This window comes from Ambystoma mexicanum, chromosome 14 (genome assembly GCF_040938575.1).
Source record: "Ambystoma mexicanum isolate Mex_15411 chromosome 14, UKY_AmexF1_1, whole genome shotgun sequence".
Lineage (NCBI taxonomy): Eukaryota > Metazoa > Chordata > Amphibia > Caudata > Ambystomatidae > Ambystoma > Ambystoma mexicanum.
In genome coordinates this window covers 580,236,136-580,259,960 of record NC_090940.1, presented here as the reverse complement: position 1 = coordinate 580,259,960, position 23,825 = coordinate 580,236,136, and positions in this window count along the sequence as shown.

Below are 23,825 nucleotides of genomic sequence, written 5' to 3'. Positions count from 1 at the left end.
AACATTTCGGAATGCAGACAGCATCATCTGAGCACTGCGGCACGATGCGCTTCATCCGAAAACACAGCACCTGCAAAAGAAAGGCAAAGGACAAGGTTAGACACATAACAGACATTTGTTAAAGGTATGCTGCCATTTAACGTCACGCATTCCTAAAGCCATCACTCACCTGCTGCAGGACATTTGCGGTCGCATCCATCTTCCGCTCAGCCGTGTTCCACGCCTTCACCGCCGTACTTAGGCCGCATTTCCATCTATTGGGAGAAAACAGAGAGGAACGTTATTCAGGGGAAAATTACAATGTTGAGAGCAAAAAACATCAAGACATCGAGAGAAAGCAGAAGGGAAAAGACAAGAGACGTTGAGAGAAAGCAGAAAGAGGCGCTTAGTCGCAGCTGGACTGGATTAATACTCTGGAATCAGTGAAGGAACTTGATTCCATTAACAAGCGTCCCTGCCAGAAGTAGCAAGACGGAGAGCTCATCATTCATACTTACCAGGAGCAGTGCCACCGATTGTCGTCGCCCACAGCTGATCCACAGGGTACAAAGCCAGAAGAGGGTGATCTAATTCCAGGGAGGGCTGCAACTGTGCCCCAACGCATCTGCAGAGACCAGGTGAGCGTAACAATGACCTCTTCTGGAAGCCCTGGGATAACGGCTGATGAAATTAGTGTTGGATCCCCTCTGGTATTAATTGACATGGGTATTTTGGTTATGCAATTATGTTAACAAATTAAAAAAAACAAATAGACCATTTTGAACGAACCCAAAACATTGACAAAAAAAGAGAAGAATTTTGGTAAACTATATATATGAGTTTGGGAATGGGAATAGTGGTTTTAGGCATGGGCCATAAGGACAACAAACAAGTGGGGGCCAGGGAGGGAGACCCCCCAAATATAATATGTGTTGTTTTTTTCAGATGTTTAGTATTCGATCAAAATTGATTATTTGTTTTAAAATTCGAAAAAATCACATGTAACCAGTATTTTGTTGCAGATTTAGTTGTCCCCATGCACGCAGGTAACCCTAATTAGGGTTGACTTCTCAAGGTCTGCTGGTGAAGCTAGATTGGTTCTTACTGTGGTTTGTTTGCTACCGGAATTTATTAACGCTTTTACCACCTTTCCATTAACCACAGCCCTTTCATAGGTGAAATCTGTTGGTGATTGACATAAACATATTCTAAGTGATTCTGTATTTTTTTTCTGGATTTTTCCATTCCTCATCTCTCAGACATCATATTTCCATAGGTTCTTCCCTTTGAGATTTTAGACAGTGTCTGGCTATATGAACAGTTTCTCTGCATTAGAAACAGACAGGGGGAGGAGGTTTAACGCTTTTTGGCTCCTCTCTTCTGGTCTCCCTTCGAAGTCTAGTTTCTAGTCTTTTTAATTCTACCCTTTCTATCATTGTCCATTCTTTTGGTTAAGAAAGGTTTCCCTCTTGCCCTGATGTGTATATTATAGAGCAGTACAATGTTTTTTTGATCTTTGTTATCCTCTCCACTATGCAGGGCAGGGACGTATTTCACGGCCTACAAATGGGATTGAGCTGTTTCAATGGCTAGCATGAAACTGTAAGAGGATTCAATTCAGCACTACAGCCAAGTTAACGCCTAGTCTAGAATACTGAATGAAAACCCTTATTGATATATCTTTAGGTCCAGTTCATGCGTTCTGGATGACTACCCTTGTATAACACCCCTCTCTTGGAATCCCCCTGACCCCACTGAGCCAAGAAGTAGTTCTGTTTTGCAAGTTTAAAAGGTTTATTTGATAAATTAAAATATATATCACGCTTTTTAATAAATTAATAATTGAATAGCACACTTAATCTGATATGATAAAGATCAACAACGGAGAATCTGGCACTCACACACTTCTTATAATCACTAATGAGTTGACATGAAATGGATAAGATAGCACACTGGTAAATAGGAACAAAAGTATAATGTGGTAGAGGATGGTTTATGTAGCTCAGGTGGATGCAATATTCAATGAATGTAGTACAGAAAATACGCAATATGATTCAACCAGACAATGTAATCACTTTTCTCGGGCTATTCCCTCCCCCCCTCTTTATGCAATGCAAAGAAATGGGAGGAAAACACACAGTTCTCAGAAATGCAATCAATGTAATCAGTTCAATCCAGCAAGCTTACAGAAAACAGATAGGAGTTTTGAAAACACAGGCAATGCTTGGATATGTGCTGGCAATGAATGAAAAATATGCTAAATTTGCTTTTAATTCCCTTATAGAGGTTCAGGGTGAGTGGTATCTAGTTAATATTAGTCCAGGCTCACACTAGCAATGATGCAGGGATAGTTAGCAGGTTACATGAATTTCTGGCCAATGAAATCAGGCAGCAGCAGTTTTTTTTACATGTGAAGAAATTGCAAATCGCGGTAAAATTCGCGGATGCGCCGAGCGCTATTACAAAGGAACCGCAAGGACTATCTCTACCGTTTTGGGGTCCTAGAAAAGCCTGGGATCTCAGCTTCCAAATGAAAGTTATTGCAAGTCTCTAGCCCAAACGGTTGCGGAGATATGAGTAATTTAGTAAAGGTCGTTTTTGGTTTTGTAAATTTTAAACGCACACTTTTTCAAAATGACAAGTGACAAATTTTTGCAGCTAGAATGACAGGTGACAGCTAGGAGGCAGTTCTACTTAGGTTAAATAGATTGAATTAGATGAATTTAAACTAAGAGATGTGTTCTGAGTTTTGCTAAGTACTCACAAGAGATTTTGAACAGGAAAGCGACTTGGTCACGGACTTCAGTCTGGTCAGGTCTTTCCGGGTTCTGCTCACAGCGCCTGGCCTCTGGAACTGCTCACAGGGGTCTGGTCTCTGCTAGGCACCGGTTCTTTGGGTCTCTCTGCTCTGGATAGATTGAAGTCTCTAGTTTGGCTTTCTGGAGTTTGATGGAGGTAAGTATGGATTTTTCCGGCAGAGCTTTCAGCGGCAGATGAAAAATGAATGTCCTATCTGTCCTGTCTGTCTGCTTTTATGTGTTTAGAATGTGGGTGTGTTCTAGCATCACTGACCCTACCTCTCTCTCAGCTTCTAATTGGTCAAGCTTCCATTCCTCCGCTTGATTGGCAAACTGAACTGTGAGTCAGATTGATGTCATTTTACAGCCTGCAGAAAGTCCACTCCTCCTGTCAACTTACACACAAATCTAGATTTGAAACCAATACATATTTGCAGAGGTACATATTGTTTTAAAATCATATGCACCCATCATGCATTACAGGAGGTATCCCCTGTTCAAACTCTGCTCTTCCTGGGAGCTTGCATTCAGAACTGGCACATATTTCACTTTTTAACTGATTTTGCAATTTCTGACATGGACCCAACTTTACATACATGTGTGCAGGGGGTAGGGACATTAACTGATGAAGTTTCAGATTTTTAACATGCACACATTTAGAGTAATATCCACTTTTCCGCCACAACCCCCCTGAACATACCACCGGTTCCTACCACGTCTTAAACTGTGGGCAGAAAAATCACAAGAATTATGGTATCATTTATAAAATTTTCACATGTCCGCACTATGAATTATTCATCTTTTTAAAGTTATGTTCTGGCTCCAAAGGGGTGTGGTTTACCCTCAGCACAAGGTTGAATTTCTGGTTCTTTCCAGTTCTGCCAAGCCAGCTTGCTCTCACAGGCAGTGCTCCTCCCAGCTCCTGCCAAGAGGAAGCTACAATTTACGACTGCGGTAATAAAAACCTTTGCCTGAGTGAAGAGGGCTTTGTTCACTCTCTTGCAGAGCACAGATAATTCAATTATCAGATAGATGGCATATCCTTAGCCTGGGCAGCAAAAGGAAGGTTGGCCTGGGAACACAGTGGTGACTCAAGTTTCACTGCTGATGGGTAGTTGCTAGGCAAAATCAAGTTCCTTAAGCCAGACCTTCAGCTAACTTTTTGTTGCTTTTAAAATAACTTGTAATTTTACACATGCAGCTAGGATGCTGATTCTAAGTGCAAAACTATGACATTTCAACAGTTACAAAGGCATGTGACACCAAACATAGGTCACTCATTTAATTTAACATTTTCGATTTTGGTGGTTTTAAATCCAGTTGCAGTTAGGCTTAAGCTGCTGACTCCATAGCATTTTTGTTATAAGCATTGTTTTTGGGCTCTTCATTTCCCAGATTTTGTAGGCACACAAAACTCCATTCTGCCAAATGTCTGCTGGTGTTCAGTGAATATTTTGCACATGTTGCAAGGTTTGAAATAGGCATTTTGCTTGCCTTCAGAAAAACACACAGAGTGGTTTTAAAACGCCGGCTTTTGGATAGTGGTGAGTACTGGTACTGCACTCAATTTTGGGATTTAAGAAATGAATTCCCCACACTTCTAGGTTGCATTTGGCAATCAGCATTGCCATTCCCAATGGTTTCAGACTACTGTGCGGGTAGTCCAATGGTGGTTTTAAAGCGCTTTGAAGCTAACCGGCGCTACTGTTTTTCCTTTGGCAACCCATTTCCCTCATGGCAACCCGGCCTTTCATTCTCGCACTGGTGGGTGGCAAGTGAGGCAACCATTTTGGTGGGCGCACAAACTGCGCAGCTTTCCTGGATTTCAGCGCACATGTGGGTTTTCCGCCATCTTGAATTTTCTAAGCCCACAGCACCAAATGTTGTAGCAGGGTAGCTTAAACGTGGGTCAGGACACCCAACAAGTCCCCCCCACGCGACTGCACTTTGAATTTGAGTCGATGGGGAGTCGCGTGCACAAGGGTTTTGACCCATGCACCGGTCTGTCCGCATAATCTTCTTCCTCTTCTGTAGATGACACAGTTCAGCGTTTTCTTCTCCATCCGGTACTGATCGATCGGTTCTCCTCGCCGGTCCTGATGGGAAGATTGGGCGGTACCCCGGGCCCGTTGCGTCTCTGCTCCCGGTCTCCGGATCGTTCTTCTTGGTCATCCTTCATGGTTTCATCTCTCCTAGGATGATAAAGCAAAAGCGGCAATATCTACTCATAGACGTTTTTCCACCACTGTTGAGGTAGTGGGGCAGCATATGCATTTTATCATAACGAAACATTACATTCTTATTTTGAGAAAAAAAAAAAACAGTATAACTAAGAGACAGTTTCATGCAAATCACAATATTTTAGAGACTAGATGTGGTATGTTTTATGGTTGGAACTGAATTAGTCTGAGACAGTGCCTGCTAGGATTCCAGAGGATTCCTCCAGTTGTTGCAGAGTGTGCCTGGGATGGCAACATTTCAACTGGTTTATGTGGACCCACTTGTCTTCCCCCTCTGCCGAACCGCCTTTGGGGATGCGGATCTTGTAGGCCACAGGGGAGATCTTATCGACGATCTCAAAGGGTCCCTTCCATGTAGGCAAAAATTTGCGCTGCTTGGCCTGGTTCCTTTGGAAGTTGTATAGATAGACCCGGTCTCCCACCTGATATTCCTTCCTGGAAGTTTTCAGGTCATAATGGGTCTTCATGCTATCAGCCGATCTTTCTAGATTCCGCTGAGCATAAGCAAAAGCATGTTGAAGGTGTTTCCTTAAATTCTCTACATACTCATGAGTAGTGGAGGCATTTATCAGTGTCTGCTCTTGGGTCCTATAGAGCAAATGCTGAGGAAGCACCATCTTGCGCCCAGTCATCAACTCAAATGGTGACATTTTGGTTGCAGATGAAGGGGTAGATCTGATAGCCATTAGGACCAGAGGTAATCGGATATCCCAACTTGGCCCAGAATCTGCCACAAACTTCTTTAATATGCTCACAATTGTCCGGTTATATCTCTCTACTGCCCCAGAAGAAGCTGGTCTATAAGCAATATGCAGCTTTCTCTTGACCCCCAGTATCTCCCACATCTTTGTCATTACTTCACTGGTGAAGTGGCTACCTCTGTCTGACTCAATCCTTTGAGGTAGACCAAAACGGGAAAAGATGTGGTTAATCATCAAGGCAGCTGCAGTTTCTGCCTTGCAATTTGGGGCTGGGAGACATTCCACCCACTTGGTAAACAAGCATGTGACGGTCAACATGTACTTATTCCCCCTAGCCGAGCGAATCACGGGGCCTACGAAGTCGATTTGTAAATCTGACCATGGCAGTGTCATTCCCCTCTTTTGTAAAGGCGCCCGGTGCGTGAGGGATGATGGCTGAAATTGTGCACACACAAGACACCCCTTCAAGTATTGGTCGAGGTCCTGCCCCATGTGTGGCCAGTATGCAACCTCTCTTAAGATTTCCAATGTTGTGTGAAACCCCCTATGACCGGCAGTGGCCGCATCATGGGCGTGACTTAACATCAGGCTTCGGAATGAGGTAGGAACCACCCACTGATCGTGGCCAGCTTTGGATTTCCTTACCAGCAAACCGTCTTGGATCCGGAACATTTTGGGACATTTCATCAACACTCTTAGGTCCTCTTTCCCAATGTAATCGGTATCCGTCAGGGGAAAGTTCTCAGGGTCCTCAAGGTGCTGGTAAAATTTACCAATTATTGGATCCCCCTTCTGAGCAGTAATCAAATCAGCATCAGGGGTCTCCTTACTCCATTGTGCAATTGAAAGGTCGTTGTGAGCATTTGTCTGGGACCTAGTGATAGCAGTGACCTGGATTTCCCCCAACAGGGACTCAATCTCAATTAGATCCCCTTGGATGGCCCCGGTTTTGGCCAGCTGATCAGCTAAGTCATTTCCAGTTTTGTCTGGTCCCTCTACTTTGGAATGACCCTTGATCTTTTTCCAATAGATGGTCATCTCATTCGAGGTGACCAGATCATCAATGTTTTGGATCAACTTCCCATGTTTCAAGGGTTTGTTGTTAGCACATAACATGCCTCTGGTTTTCCAATTAACCAGGTGCTCCACGAACCCGTTCCGTACATAATCCGAATCTGTGATTATGACCAGTTCGCGGAGTTGATGCTGGACAGCAGTGAGGATGGCCTGATGCACAGCCATCAATTCTGCCACCTGACTACTTCGGGGACCAATTTTGAATCCGGCGGAGGGTTCTGGGGACTCATTCACCCATGCATTCCCTACGCCGGCCACTAGTTCTTTCTCCCCGTTGTAGTCAACATGGTAAGAGCATCCATCCACATAGACAGTGGGCATTCCCTCACACTTGTCTTCTTCAAAGACTTTGTGTGGGGAATTAAGGTATGCCTCCATGTTGTCCTTTATTTTTAGACTTTCGTCCTCGAGACAGTTTTCTCTGGCACAATCATGCAAGTCAGCCAGACCTTGCGCGAGGGGACTCTTCTTGTTTTGGCCATATCTGACCTCCACAGGAAAGCCTTGCATTGACAGAATCCAGGAAGTAATTCGGGAATTACTCACATTTCCGGCCCGGATTCTGTCACTTTGGAGATATTGCAGAGGCTGGTGTGGAGTCTCCACTATGATGTGTTCCCCCTGGATAAACGGGCGGTAATTCTTCAATGCCCACACCGTTGCCAGGAGTGCCTTCTCACAATCGTTGAATTTTTCCTCCACAGAGGATAAAGTTTTGCTCGCATAGGAGATTACTTTATTGACCTTGTCATGCTTTTGGTATAATACTGCCGTCAAGCACGTATTAGAGAACCCCGTCTCCAGGAAGAACTCCTTGTTTCTGACCGGGTAAGCTAGGCAAGGCGCTTGTGAGAGGCTTCTTTTGAGTTGTCTTACTGCCTCGGCTTGTTCTGGACCCCATTCCCACTTGACCCCCCCCTTCAGGAGATGAATCAGGGGTCTGGTGATCTCCGCGTAGCCCTCAATGAACTTTCTGCTGTAATTAGTCAGTCCAAGGAGGCTCCTTAGTTCCCGCAGAGTTGTGGGGTCTTTCAGTTTCTGAAGTGCTTCCACTTTCTTTTCCTGGGGACAGAGACCCTGAGGAGTAATCTCATGCCCCAAGAAATTAACACGGGTTCTACACCACTGTGCTTTCTGAAAGGAAAGTTTTGCTCCGGCGGCCCTCAACTGTGTCAGAACATAACGGATCTCCGCTATGTGTTCCTCCACAGATGAACTTTTGATGAGGACGTCATCTACATAAGCCAGGTTACCCCTCGCACCCAGGTCGGGCATGGCCTTATGTAGGAAAATATTGAACTCATTACCGGAGTTAAGGTATCCGAAGGGAGTCCGGGTCCATGTGTACTGCTGGCCCCCAAAGGTAAAAGCCAGTTTGTATTGGTCCTCCCTACTGACAGGCACGGTCCAGTATCCATTGGTCAGGTCTATTGCAGTGAATACCTGTGACCCCTGAATCTGGGCCAGCCCTTGGTCAATGTAGGGAAGAGGCCATCGGGAAGTGTGGACCCGTTTGTTGAGCTCCCTGAGGTCAGCGCAGAGTCTCCACTGGCCGTTTGGCTTCAATATTCCCAGCACCGGATTATTGAAGGTGCTGTGGACTGGACGGATTATTCCCCGGGACTCAAGGTTCTTAATTATTTCGGTAAGGGACTCCATTGATGCGAGAGGCAAGCGATATTGCTTCACAAACACTGGAGTCATGCCAGGGTCCGTGGGGATTGTTGTGGTGTGGATGTCGGTGCGACCACAGTCATATGAGTCTACCGCAAAGAGATCTTGGAAATCCAAGAAAACTTGTTTCAACTTTTGCTTTTGTTCCAGAGTCACACAGGCATCAGCTAGGTTGACTCTCTCTTCCACCATCTGCCTGAAGCCTGGAAAGACTTCTGGTTTGGCTATCTCCGCGGCCTCCTCCAGCTGGGTGGAGAAGTCCCTGGTCAGAGTGCTGATTTGGACCGGAGGCTTCAGGTGGGAAAGGCAGCCCTCATGGACCTGGAAAATCACCTCATCCCTCCTGAAGTCACAGGTCACATCTTCCTTACCATAGGGGCAGGAAGTGTACACCAGGAAGTTCCCCCCATGCCGGGTAAAAATCCTGTCTGGTGTTGCGTTGTCATCACTGTCACTGTCAAAACAGTCCTTGGGGATGGGTCCTAACAGTTCATTTACAAGATCAATGGAGAAATGTCGGTCATCAACCGCCATTCCAATAATGGTGCCTGCGGCTAGAGTAATACTCTTTAAGTCGCTGTTATCCACCTCTATTAGAATGGGGTCATGTTCTATGTTGACTAATGGAGTCGGGTTTACCCCCAACCCTTGCTGTTGGAGAGAAGCATTTAGATGTATGTAAGCATCAGGGTTTTTCAACTCTTGTCCCCTTTTAACTTTCACTTCCAGGGAGAATTGTCGGGTCCTTTCTGGGATGGTGACTTCCTCTTTAACCTGAATTTCGACTGCATAAGGTAGCAATTGAGCTGACCTAAATGCTTTTTCTGGATCATCAAAGCCCATGGGATTATCCGCTAATCGGGACCAAGCTTTGAAGTTTATTAGGTCCAAACTAATGGCAAAGCGATTGAGAATGTCACTGCCTAAGTAAAAGGCGGCAGGGACGTCTCGCACGACCCAACAATTGTGGCCTATGCTCTTGTTGCCAATGGAGATTTTGAGCATACACCTGCTTGGCAGGAGATGTTTGGAATTAGGTGCTTCCAGGTCCATCTCCCATTTGTCTATCAGTTTGAAGGTGGGAATGGCTGGATCTTTTGGGAGTTGGCGGAACATGGCTTCGCTGATGAAGCTCTTACCGTTGTTCACACACACTCGAGCGAGAACAGAGTCCTTCCCATCATTTAACTGAACAGGGATGAACAACTGCTCTCCAATTTGCTGAATATCAGCCAGACTCTGAGCTGATTTCACATCTTTCTGGACTATAGGAGTGGGAGTTTCAGATTGTGGATTGGTATAGAATTTCAGAGTGTTTCCTTCCAGCGTGGAATACCACCTTAAACTGGAAGGAAGGTTGATTTTCAGAAATAGAGAGGACCCCCCATCACCAGTCTGTTGTCCTACTGCTATTACTGTCACGTCTGGAATCTGGTTGTTCTGGAAGTGAAATTCTACTTGGTCAGATTTTTGTTCAACCATGTGGCAGGTGCCGTTTAAACTAACATGGTTGACACTCTGTTTTAATTTTATTGGTCGGCTAGTCTGGGTCCAGAGGACCTTGTTTACGCAATCTATTAGGGGTGACAACCTTCTCAGGAGGTCATTCCCTAGTAAACAAGGGGTGCCCTCTGGGGTCACAACTATGACCGGGTGTTTCAACTTGTGTCGCCCGATCTTAATGTCCAAGTCTGCCGTCCCCTCGACGGGAATTTCCTTCCCGTCAAAGTTCTGCAGTTGTCCAGGAAGAGAGGTGAGAGGAATTTGGTAATTCTCTCCCCTTCCTGCATTCAGTTCGTCAAAGGCCCTTCTGGACAGAAGGGTAGCTTGAGATCCAGTGTCCACCAGTGCTGAGATTGTACCCTGCCCCTGTACTTGTACCGGGGCATAATATCTTCCCTCCTTCTCCTCAAGGGGGCACAGATAATGTACATTTTTGGACAACTGGTGGGCTAATTTTCTGGTTTTGGACATCGCTAGCGAGGAGATTTGGGCAGAATTCTGTGGAGAGTCTTGGGAATCTGAAAGAAAAAATTTGCAACTGGAGATCAGTGCCATTGTGGGTTCCCCTGGCTCTGGTTCTGGGCCGCCCCCCCCTTTTTGGAGGCAGTCACCAGGATGGGTTTGAACCAGGGGATTTTCTTGCTGTTGGTTCTGGGATGAGATGGCGGGCGGCGGTAGCTCAGTCTCCACATCTCCCCAGTCTGGATTTGCATCCCTAGGGACCCATTTTTCTTTGGGAGGAGTTCCCCCCTCTCTAAAGGAGAAGATCCTTTTCCCAGGATCCTCTGAGGATCCCTCCCCCTCAAATTGGAAGATCTGTACCTCCTCCTCAAACTGAGTCTGTTTGGGTCTTTTGTTTCTCCTACCCCCCCTCTGCTCCTTAGGAGGCAGACTTTCAGGGGCAAGAGATTTTGTTTCCGGTTCCTGGGTTTCCAGGGGCTGTTTACAAGTGAGGAAGGAAGCTTCCTCCAAGGCTTTACACCCCCCTTCCCTTTGTGCCTCCTCCCTGGGAACCGGTGATTTATCGGGGTGCTGCCCCCGTCATTGTTCTGGAGCACCAGGTCCAGAGTTGGGTGCGTTCTGCGCCGGCATGCTGATCTGAGGGTTCTGCTGTGCCCTCAGTATATGACCCATATCCCGCGCCATGTTTTGAACCTGGCGCTCTAACTGGGAAACCCGCTCAGGCTGATACGGGGCCCTGTTTTCTCCCCTGGGCTGATCCCGGGAAGGGTAGCTGTCCCTCCTCTGGTAGTACCCCTGGTTGGGAAGATTTTGGTACCCCTCCACCCTTGGCCTCCCCTCTCCCGGATTCAGTGGTCTGGGCTCAGGGAATTGAGGAAAGAAGGATGGATGATTTTGGGGTTGGAAGTCGGGTGGATATCTGGGGAAAAAGTTCTGCCCAGGGTTTGGTAAATTTCTGCCCTCCTGTGGGAAGTTTGGAGGGAAGTTCCCTGGGTTAGGTGCTTGTCTGGATCCCCCCCCTTGGGCTGGAGGAGTCCACACATAACCCAGGATGGGTCGATTACCTTTGTAGCGAGGACTTACATAGTCAGGAGAGCGAGGGACCCCATTTGTGGGGCTGCCTCCCTGGCTCCCTGTCTGCGACTGGCCCGAGGACCTTCTGGGCCTAGCATTATTAGGTGCAGGTAGGTTTTTAGGCCCCCCCATCTCCAAATCCAAAACGGGGGTGACCTTTACCTCTGCCACCTTGGCAGCAGCAGGGGTGCTGTTGGCTTTGGGGTTTTTCTGGGCATTGCTTTTATTTTCTATGGGCTTCTGCACCTCATAGATGCGGGTAGCCTGTTCAATGACCCAGTCTAAAGATCTTTTCTCGTGAAAATCCCTCACGAGCTGGGTCATGATATATTTGGGCAAGGCATGGAAAAACGTGTTTATAAATTCACGGCTATCCGTGCGCACCCTTCTTGTGGTCTGTGCAAAAGCCCGCTTTAACTCCTGCACAAATTCTTGTGGGGCCTGATCCTCCCCACATTGCAAATTGTAGGCTGCCTTGCGAGCCTCTTGAGGATTTCTGTGAACAGAAAAATGTTTCAGGATGGCCGCCTTATAGGTGGACCATCTTAAATGATTTTGGTCCTCCAGCCCCGCAAAGAAACTGGAGTATTCCGGGGAGAAGGTCCACTTTACATATTGAATGCAGCTTTGGCTGTCCTTCAAATGGAAAGTCTCCATCATTTGTTCAAACAACTCTAAGTGCTCCCAAACAGAATACTTAGCGTTCTTATGGTAAGGCGTGATGACGCTCCTGATCGCCTTAATCTGCTTTAAGGGGTCCTTGAGCAAGGCCCTTTTTGCCTTATTGGCCTTTTTGGTTCGGGTAACCCTTGTCCATTCTTCGTCGGACTCAGAGGCACTGCTCCCAGAGGTTCCCGTCTGTTCTTCCAGGTTTTCCCGGATTCTGCGAGCCTGGGAATGGCTGGCAGAATGTGGGGACCTGGTCTCCTGTGTCCTGCGCAGTTCAGAGGAGTCTTCAGATTCCTCCTTGCTGTCAGGATTTGATGGGTACCCCCTCCACTGACCTAACTGGGCAGAGGTTTTCAGGATGCCCTTAATGGGCCTACTCTCCTGGGGTTCCCCACTGAACTGTATTGTACTTGGGTGCCCATACCCGGATGCCCACCCCTCCATTCCTGGATGGTACTGGCCTATGAGCCCCATACTCTTAGCTGGATAGTAATCTGCCATCCCTGTGGCCCTGTGCTCATGTGCGCCAGGGGACACGGGGGTGGTAGAGTCCAGGGACTGGGGAAGATGAAGGCCCCTGGTGTTAGGGCTCCTGCGGTTATGGTCAGGAGTCTCTCTTTCCCAGCGGACCTCATCTCTATCCGCCCCTACTCCCTGTTGCAATGCAAGAGCCTGCATTTGTGCTTTCAGTTCCTCTGTTAAGGCCTTACTCGACTCTATCAGTTTCTCCTGCATCGCTACCTGTTGCTGGAGCCTATCATTGTGTTGACAGAGGGCCTCATTTTCCCTCTGTGCTTCCTGGTTGGTCCTGGAGAACTGGGCCAGTCTTTGCTGCAGGAGGGTTACCTCCTGAGCTGTGTCCCTATTGGCCTGCTCCTTTCTTGCTAGAGCATCCTCCACCCTTCTGGTGTGCTCTACCAAGTTCTGGTTTTCTTTTTGGAGGTCACCCAGCCCCTGGTGGGCCAGGTGATTTTCTTCCATTTTCCTTTTTAAATGGCAGACTTCCTGGCCCAAGGCGTCTCTTTCCTGACTAAGAGCCTGCATTTGTGCCGCCAGGTCGTCCCTTTGCCGTTGAAGGGCACCAGCTTTTTGGCGCTCCTCATCAAACTCTGCCTGGGTATCCAGGTCTTTCAAGATCAGCTTGTTGCTCTCTACCTTCACTCTATCTAGATGACTTTGCAGGGTGGCTACCTGCTCCGTGCATGCCCTGTTAAAGTCTAATTGTTGCTCCAGCTTTTTCTGGCTCTGCAGTAAGGAGTCCAAACTGTCTTGGTGCTCCTTCTGTAGGGCCAGAAATCTGGTATCCTGTTCTGACTTTTCCTTTTGCAGCACATCCATATCCTCCTTTATTTTAGTGATGTACCGTCTGCTGTCATTTTCTGACTCCTGGCTCCTCTGCAGCCTCTGCTCAGAAGAGTCCAGATCAGATTGGGCCTTCTGTAATGCCATCTGTTGCCTATTTGCCAGATTTTGGCTTTCCGCACATCTATCCTGCATGTCTCCAACGTATAGGTACAGGTATGCTGCTATCCTGGCAATCTTATTGTGTTCCTCTTTGGCTTTAGGAGCCATATATAGTTCACTCAGGGCCACATGTAAGGGACCCTGATCTCTATATATATCTGACCCTGTTTCAGTGACCTGTTGTGTGATGGCCTGCAACCACACATCCTGGCCCTGTTCGGTCCATTCACCTCTCACAAATAGCTTATGCAAGAGGTGCTCTCTGGCTATTTTCATGTCTACTAAGGTCGTCATTCTAGAGATTGGTCTCTGTCCTGACTTACAGAAGTTTGTATTTTATTTTTGCAGAACAGGACTTTTCTTGGAGTGTCCCTTTTGAGGAATGCTTCACAGCGTAATGCAGCGTGGTGATCCGACTGGATGTATGTATCCCGTCAGTTAGCACACTGTATTAATCTGCACAAATGGTAAATCTAACCCAACGTCTCGGCTCGAGCCCCCAATTTGTAAGAGGATTCAATTCAGCACTACAGCCAAGTTAACGCCTAGTCTAGAATACTGAATGAAAACCCTTATTGATATATCTTTAGGTCCAGTTCATGCGTTCTGGATGACTACCCTTGTATAACACCCCTCTCTTGGAATCCCCCTGACCCCACTGAGCCAAGAAGTAGTTCTGTTTTGCAAGTTTAAAAGGTTTATTTGATAAATTAAAATATATATCACGCTTTTTAATAAATTAATAATTGAATAGCACACTTAATCTGATATGATAAAGATCAACAACGGAGAATCTGGCACTCACACACTTCTTATAATCACTAATGAGTTGACATGAAATGGATAAGATAGCACACTGGTAAATAGGAACAAAAGTATAATGTGGTAGAGGATGGTTTATGTAGCTCAGGTGGATGCAATATTCAATGAATGTAGTACAGAAAATACGCAATATGATTCAACCAGACAATGTAATCACTTTTCTCGGGCTATTCCCTCCCCCCCTCTTTATGCAATGCAAAGAAATGGGAGGAAAACACACAGTTCTCAGAAATGCAATCAATGTAATCAGTTCAATCCAGCAAGCTTACAGAAAACAGATAGGAGTTTTGAAAACACAGGCAATGCTTGGATATGTGCTGGCAATGAATGAAAAATATGCTAAATTTGCTTTTAATTCCCTTATAGAGGTTCAGGGTGAGTGGTATCTAGTTAATATTAGTCCAGGCTCACACTAGCAATGATGCAGGGATAGTTAGCAGGTTACATGAATTTCTGGCCAATGAAATCAGGCAGCAGCAGTTTTTTTTACATGTGAAGAAATTGCAAATCGCGGTAAAATTCGCGGATGCGCCGAGCGCTATTACAAAGGAACCGCAAGGACTATCTCTACCGTTTTGGGGTCCTAGAAAAGCCTGGGATCTCAGCTTCCAAATGAAAGTTATTGCAAGTCTCTAGCCCAAACGGTTGCGGAGATATGAGTAATTTAGTAAAGGTCGTTTTTGGTTTTGTAAATTTTAAACGCACACTTTTTCAAAATGACAAGTGACAAATTTTTGCAGCTAGAATGACAGGTGACAGCTAGGAGGCAGTTCTACTTAGGTTAAATAGATTGAATTAGATGAATTTAAACTAAGAGATGTGTTCTGAGTTTTGCTAAGTACTCACAAGAGATTTTGAACAGGAAAGCGACTTGGTCACGGACTTCAGTCTGGTCAGGTCTTTCCGGGTTCTGCTCACAGCGCCTGGCCTCTGGAACTGCTCACAGGGGTCTGGTCTCTGCTAGGCACCGGTTCTTTGGGTCTCTCTGCTCTGGATAGATTGAAGTCTCTAGTTTGGCTTTCTGGAGTTTGATGGAGGTAAGTATGGATTTTTCCGGCAGAGCTTTCAGCGGCAGATGAAAAATGAATGTCCTATCTGTCCTGTCTGTCTGCTTTTATGTGTTTAGAATGTGGGTGTGTTCTAGCATCACTGACCCTACCTCTCTCTCAGCTTCTAATTGGTCAAGCTTCCATTCCTCCGCTTGATTGGCAAACTGAACTGTGAGTCAGATTGATGTCATTTTACAGCCTGCAGAAAGTCCACTCCTCCTGTCAACTTACACACAAATCTAGATTTGAAACCAATACATATTTGCAGAGGTACATATTGTTTTAAAATCATATGCACCCATCATGCATTACAGGAGGTATCCCCTGTTCAAACTCTGCTCTTCCTGGGAGCTTGCATTCAGAACTGGCACATATTTCACTTTTTAACTGATTTTGCAATTTCTGACATGGACCCAACTTTACATACATGTGTGCAGGGGGTAGGGACATTAACTGATGAAGTTTCAGATTTTTAACATGCACACATTTAGAGTAATATCCACTTTTCCGCCACAACCCCCCTGAACATACCACCGGTTCCTACCACGTCTTAAACTGTGGGCAGAAAAATCACAAGAATTATGGTATCATTTATAAAATTTTCACATGTCCGCACTATGAATTATTCATCTTTTTAAAGTTATGTTCTGGCTCCAAAGGGGTGTGGTTTACCCTCAGCACAAGGTTGAATTTCTGGTTCTTTCCAGTTCTGCCAAGCCAGCTTGCTCTCACAGGCAGTGCTCCTCCCAGCTCCTGCCAAGAGGAAGCTACAATTTACGACTGCGGTAATAAAAACCTTTGCCTGAGTGAAGAGGGCTTTGTTCACTCTCTTGCAGAGCACAGATAATTCAATTATCAGATAGATGGCATATCCTTAGCCTGGGCAGCAAAAGGAAGGTTGGCCTGGGAACACAGTGGTGACTCAAGTTTCACTGCTGATGGGTAGTTGCTAGGCAAAATCAAGTTCCTTAAGCCAGACCTTCAGCTAACTTTTTGTTGCTTTTAAAATAACTTGTAATTTTACACATGCAGCTAGGATGCTGATTCTAAGTGCAAAACTATGACATTTCAACAGTTACAAAGGCATGTGACACCAAACATAGGTCACTCATTTAATTTAACATTTTCGATTTTGGTGGTTTTAAATCCAGTTGCAGTTAGGCTTAAGCTGCTGACTCCATAGCATTTTTGTTATCAGCATTGTTTTTGGGCTCTTCATTTCCCAGATTTTGTAGGCACACAAAACTCCATTCTGCCAAATGTCTGCTGGTGTTCAGTGAATATTTTGCACATGTTGCAAGGTTTGAAATAGGCATTTTGCTTGCCTTCAGAAAAACACACAGAGTGGTTTTAAAACGCCGGCTTTTGGATAGTGGTGAGTACTGGTACTGCACTCAATTTTGGGATTTAAGAAATGAATTCCCCACACTTCTAGGTTGCATTTGGCAATCAGCATTGCCATTCCCAATGGTTTCAGACTACTGTGCGGGTAGTCCAATGGTGGTTTTAAAGCGCTTTGAAGCTAACCGGCGCTACTGTTTTTCCTTTGGCAACCCATTTCCCTCATGGCAACCCGGCCTTTCATTCTCGCACTGGTGGGTGGCAAGTGAGGCAACCATTTTGGTGGGCGCACAAACTGCGCAGCTTTCCTGGATTTCAGCGCACATGTGGGTTTTCCGCCATCTTGAATTTTCTAAGCCCACAGCACCAAATGTTGTAGCAGGGTAGCTTAAACGTGGGTCAGGACACCCAACAAAACCTGGTCTATTCAATTGCAACACCGCCTTTTGTAAATATGGAGGTAACGAGTTTACAAATTGTTCGAGGGTTGTCATTTCTACCAGTTCATCCAGATTTTTATTTAGCTACCCATAAAGATATTGTACTTTTAATTTGTTCTCCTAATTCTAATGGGGTTTCTCCTAGATTCAGTGGATACTTCTTAATTTTTGCCTGTAGTAGTTGCTAGTGTGACCTACTCTTTTAAGAAGTCCCTCTTTAATTGAGGTAAAGGTGGCCCCCAATGTGAGATTGAGTAACTGGGAGGTAGTTTGTAAATCCCCTTTCAGCAATGGTGCCAGGTAATACATTTTTAGATTTTCACACCACCCGAATTGCTCTGCTTGCCGGTCAAAATTCAATAAGAAATTCCCCAGATCTTCTCCATCTTGATATGGTTGCAATACAAACTGAGGTAATAGGGGTTTGGTCTGTAAAGCTAATCATTTTTTAAGCTTGATTGAGGACAGTTTTTGGCTTGCATCTGATGGGCTGCCAATTGAGCTACCACATCTTCTATTGAGGCCATATTCTTCGGGGCGGGGGGAGGGTTCCCTCTGTCGTACTATCAAATTCTGAATGATAAATGGTCTCATCTTCTTCTGAGGAAGTTTCAGAACTTTCTAGACTTTCGGAGCTTGATTATCATTGAGAAGGAAACCTCACAGCATCAGGATTTATATCTGCTAAGCCTGATCCAGAGGGTAATTCAGCGTTAAATATAAAAGGTTCTGGAAAAGGGGGGCTCAATGCACTAGTTCTAATGAAAAACACCAAAAGGTCTTACTGTTAGAACCATTCAATCCCACTGCTGTATGCAGTAATGAGAAAGAGGAAAAAGTATGTAATAAGACATGGAGGATCTTTACGAGTTTGGAGGTAGCCATGGTGCTATTAGCGCCATGGCTACCTCCAAACTCGTGTCCGGATCCGGGTTCTTTGAATGGGGACTTACCGGGTCATTCCAACCTTGGAGGACCCGGTAAGTCCCCATTCAAAATACCCATCCCCATTCCCATAAAAGCCCCCATAGGTCTCAGTGGGAATGGGGAGGGAGCTAATAACGGGCCCATTTATAACAGGCCCGTTATTAGCTCTGTGGTCCCCTTGCAGGACCCGCAAAGGATGTCTGGTCTGACCAGACGTTCTGAGCGGGTCCCGCGAGGGAACCTCGTAATGCGGCGGTAAGGGGTTAATGCACCGGCATCCTTACCGGTGCCGTTAACCCCTTACCGCCGTACTCGTAATCACCCCCTTGGTCTTGAAAGAATAAATCTTGTTGGATGACAATGATATGGATTTGGGAACCTCTTTAATGCATTAAATTCAGACTGAGCTACAATTTCAATAATTATTTTCTACCCTTCTGGTGGTATCACGATAATCAGCATGGGTTTTCGAACGTCTATCAATTGAGTAGTATCCCACTCTGACACCATATGTAAGGGAGGCATGGCATCACAACTATGACACTGACACAAGAGTTACAAGTTTCAAAACCTTTATTAAATTTGTGGGTTTAGGAAAAATGCCTACTTTGCCCTATAGCTATGATGGGAGTAGTCTCTACCATCAATTAAAAAAGAAAACACAGTCCTAGTCCGTATTTGTCAAATCCAAATGGCCTATTCTAACAAAACCCAATGCCTGCCCAATATCTTATTCAAAAAGTGTGTAAAGGGGAATGTGTATGCAAAGGAAAATCAGTGGTTTAACATAAAAGATCAAGGTGGCTGAGCCAGCTCTGCTCCCCATGTTGGACAGCACAGAGTAAGGCAGCCCCCATAAACGTGATGACACACTGGCTCAATTTATTTAAAAAAAAAGGCAGTTCAAAATGTGGGTCGATGCCCGCTTGGCCTTCGACTTTATAATCACTTATTCCAGCTTTCCAAAATGTCTTTCACAGTTCAACAAATGTTCATGTTTATCTCCCTCAGCCAGGCTTGGACCTTTACAATCACAGCACTTGCAGGGGTTCCCTTCACCAAGCTTCGTTCACATTCTTTAGGGGTTCTCTTCCCCTAACTTATTCCATATTCCATGTCTCCCTCAGTCGGGCTTGGACCTTTCACTGATGTCAAAGACTTTTGAATGTGCAAGGCTTTTACTATAGACCTCCGCAGGACCACTTCGACTTTCACTTCAGCTCTCCCTTTATGTTTTTTGCCACGGTGTCTCCTGGTAGTTCCATACCACAAGCACAACAGTGAAAAGCATTTGCATTTTCACTTCCCCCTTCGCCGGGGTTAATTTCAGACTTTGTACACTTTGTCGCTTTATAACAAGACATCAAACATTTCATGGAGACTTTTGAGTGAGCTACTTCCTTTCTCTGGCCAACTTTGCTACTCTGTATCACTGGCTTCACAGTTATTGGTAACTTAAAAGTTCACTTCTGGTTTGCTTTTTTTTCGCCTCTCATCAGCACGCTAGCAACTTTCAATTGTAAGATACAGTGTTGCGGCTTAAATCTTTTCTTGACAAAAAAACAGCCTTTGATGTCTTTGCTAGCTCATGGGCTATGTGCATTCCTTTCTTGTCTTTGCGGCTTTGATTCACAAGTCAAGGTTAATACGACAGGCTTGGCATCGCCTCCCCAAATCTGTCGTTCACTTAGGAGGGTCACTGGTGTCCTTGAAACACAATGCCAGTTTCTTCTTGTCTAGGATTTGGCTTTCTCTGCATGTCCTTCATGGTTTCCCAGAGGCAAGAACCTCCTGCAGGGATCTTCAGGTTTCCCTACACTTTGCTCTAGTCCCTCAATCAGTTGTCCTGCTCCAGTGGGTTCACCTTTGCCCCAGAAGATCTGCTCCTCCTTGTGCTCCACCTTGCTCAGAGTGTGTCTCTATATTCTGCATTTTATCCGTGTAGGAAGAGATAATGGGTATCAGATGTATTTGATTAAAGTCAAGTGCCTGACTTTGTCTGACCTGATTAGTGAGACATGTCCAATGAGATAAGTGTTAGCCTCTTCAGTCTCAGTCTCCCTCTTCCTCAGTCCAGTGTTTGTGTAGAAAGGGGGAGGGAGGTAGAGTTGGGATGTTGGAGAATCCTATAAAATAGGATTGGGTAAGAGTACAGAAAATGGGGGGAATACCATGTCTCACCATCAGTTGCCTCACCTCCACTCCCCGAATAGCCCACACCCAGGTAATCCACCTGCACTGCTCCACCCCCAGGGTCTTTATCACCTGAGAGATCCCCGGGGACCAGCAAGTGAGACTCCCTTCTCCGCACAGCATGGAACGTGGTATAACGTGTTTAGATTGGCATTTTGGTGCTGCCAGTCTAGGTATGTCTTACTGTGGCATGGCATTTGTTCCTGTGCATCATCAAGGCTACATCACACATGATAAGCTTTATTACCTGTCTGGCCTACATTGTGCAGTCAGTTATGAAATGTCTTCATATGGTGGAATTGCATTTTAAATAGCAAAGCGGTAAAATAGCTCACTGGGTTCAGCGCTCACTGCTGCGTTCTGTGTGTGATTTGCAGGTCACATGTTCAAATCCTGGCAAGGCCTTGGGATGATAATTGTATGTAAATATGAGCTCTGTACATGGCTTAAGTTTGGCTTAAGCACTATATAAATAAATTATTAATGTAACCATTAAAGCCCCTGTGCACTGAAATTGACTTGGATTTTTGCATACTGTGTTATCGCAGCAACTGACAATGTAGGGGATCTACTTTTTATATAATGACATGTTACATGCATAATACGGAAGAAACTGGCCGTACAATGCTAAAGTTGATTATCAATGGCAGTTCCTTAGCCTATTTTGTTTGTGCTTATAGTTTAATCATATACTTCAAAACTCTCAGTTCATTACAAATGTCAATATATTACTTCAGACACAGTATTCTATAACAAACATTACAGACATGAATTAATTCAACACAATACAATATAATACCATATACTATGTACCCATCAGGTTTACATTTTGCACCTATCTGACACATTTCTACCTCCCCTACTTTATTATGGGGGACTAATTGAGAAAAACACCCCCCCAACCTTTTGTGTATCACTATTAAAATATGAACTAAAGCAATGGTCATTGAGATAGGGAATCCATACCAGAGCCTAGCCGACATGGCCTCACTGTTTCAATCCTCTAATCTCCATATCAGCATTCCCAACCACATTTTTCTTAGCCCTAGTGTTGTGCTAGAGCCAATCAGACAATGCCTCCTCCATCTTTTTACCGAGCCGATAATAGGCCTGATTCATGGAATTATTTGCGCTGAAAACGCAGATTTGCGCGCCTTTCTGCCCGAAAATCCCCATACTTTAAACAGGGATTTTTGGGCAGAAAGGCAGGCAAATCTGCGTTTTCAGAGCAAATAATTCCATGAATCAGGCAGAATTTCTTTCTTGCCAAGGCATCCCTCTTATGGGACCCCATGTTTGTAGGGAGCTTCGTAAGTTAAGACAAAAGGAAACAATATTTTGGCCTTGGAATCTCAGCACTAAGGACTGTATCACCCTATATATCCCCAGGTGTGTGATTAGCTCCCTTTGTAGTTTATACAAGGACATTCTCCTTTTATCTTTCCCCATTTTACAGTTTCCATTATGTTGAAAATGTTCACCAGGCTTTCCATCAATGTAAGTTTGTCTGAGTACATTTCAGCAAGAATCAGGCCACAGCGCTTCACAAACTTGCTCATTGCTTTGACGTATTTATTGCTTAAAGAAATCTTAAAATCTTCAAATAGTGAACCCAATGGTGGAATCAATATTCCCTTTGCCTATGTTGTACTATTGGATCTAACCTTGTCATATCATGTCTCCATCGTTGGCATATGAAGGCACCACCTTTCTGAAAATATGGTTGGTATCTAAAATATGCTTCAGTATCTATTTGGTATTTTAAAGTTTTTACGTTTATGTACTTTTTTTAAGCCTGCAGGCCAATTCCGGTGATGTCACCAGGGTTAAAGAGGTACAGATGCCATCCGGGTCAAAGGTCAAGTGGCATCACTTCTTGTGATGTCATCAGATCTATGATGTCGCATCCGCTGCCCCTTGCGTTTTGGTGAATCGACGTCCCTACTCTCAAGTGGGACCTTAGGTTTTCCTATTAGGTTTTCTCTGATATCTAAGGAGTTATGGGGTGTACTCCTGATGGTAGCTGGAGAGGGTGATCCTTTTAATCTCCATGGGGGGTTCAGGGGGGGGCAGCAGCGTATTTCTGGTTTAGAAGAGGGGGAAGAGGTTTTGGATCTACAAATGTCAAATAAAAATCAATCTCAGGGATCTCAACAAATTCCCAGACTCCCACCATTTCGAGAAGGGGGTGATTGCCTTTTTGGAAGATGTATTGAGGCCGAAAATTTAGTTGCGACAGCCAGATCTAAAACACAGATACATAAAAGTCGCGATTTGGGAGGAGCACAGTAGGTTTTATTAGTCCCGATGGCACAGGAAGTGTTAACAATTCTTAGCCTTTCGGTTTGGTCTGGCCTCAGCCCCTTGGTGCTTTACAAAACACATGAGGCTGGTAGTTACTTTCATCAGGGCTCAGGATACTCGGCTTCTAATCTACCTGGATGACATCTTGATCATGGCAGGGTCCCCAGATATAACGAGGTGGCACCTTCAGATTACAGTGAGTCACTATCAATGGGGAAGAGTCTAAAATGTTTCCTTCTTAGACCATGCCATTTTGGAGGTTATTAGTGAGTTCAGGAGTTTGGTCCTGAGTCTGCACTCGTTTAAAGTCAGGTCCACCAGGAAGGATTTGGGCAAGGATGATTTGGATGCCTACAGGATAGCTCTGCGGCAACATGTTCGCCTTGAAAGCAAACAACACGAAGCAACACAGGTTCGATCCCCGGGTCCGCGCTTAGAAACCTCTGGGTATTTAAGCGCATTATAAATACGCAACTAAGGAAAGACAATTACACAACTAAAAAACAAACAATTCTTGTAACAGTGTCTGGATGCCAGCGAGCTGTCTGAGTGCTTTAAAAATGCAAAAAATAAAATAAATAATACAATTTCGCTCTGTAGGTTTTCTTCAAACCAGCACTTGAAAACAATAATGAAATCTAAAAGCACATTCCTACATTGGCATCTTTTTTTCAAAGGCGTAGACCCTTCACTTTAACCTTACTAGACCGTTTTTTCGTGCATCGTCATGGTTCCGGAAATGTTGTGTCTATGGACTCTCCGGCTGACTCTGTTTGGACAATGGAAATACTGAAGAATGGTAAGGGAATCTTCCAGTCACAGTTTCCTTGTGTATTCAGTAGGTGACAAATAGTCACAGGTTTCTCATTTAGCGCCTTGATCTAATTTAGCAGTAGTTTGTTTGTGCCTACACCTCTTTGCGCCAAATTTCTGATGTAAATGAATAAAAGTACGTAGTCAAGTTTCTTCAAGAATATTTTCTTAATTTATTTGATATATGTTCTGCCCATATGGATGACACGTGTTTCGGCGTTTCATTGGCGCCTTTTTCAAATCCGGGCCTTATTGAATGTAATGCGAATCTCCCTTTCCTTATTTCCGGGAATTA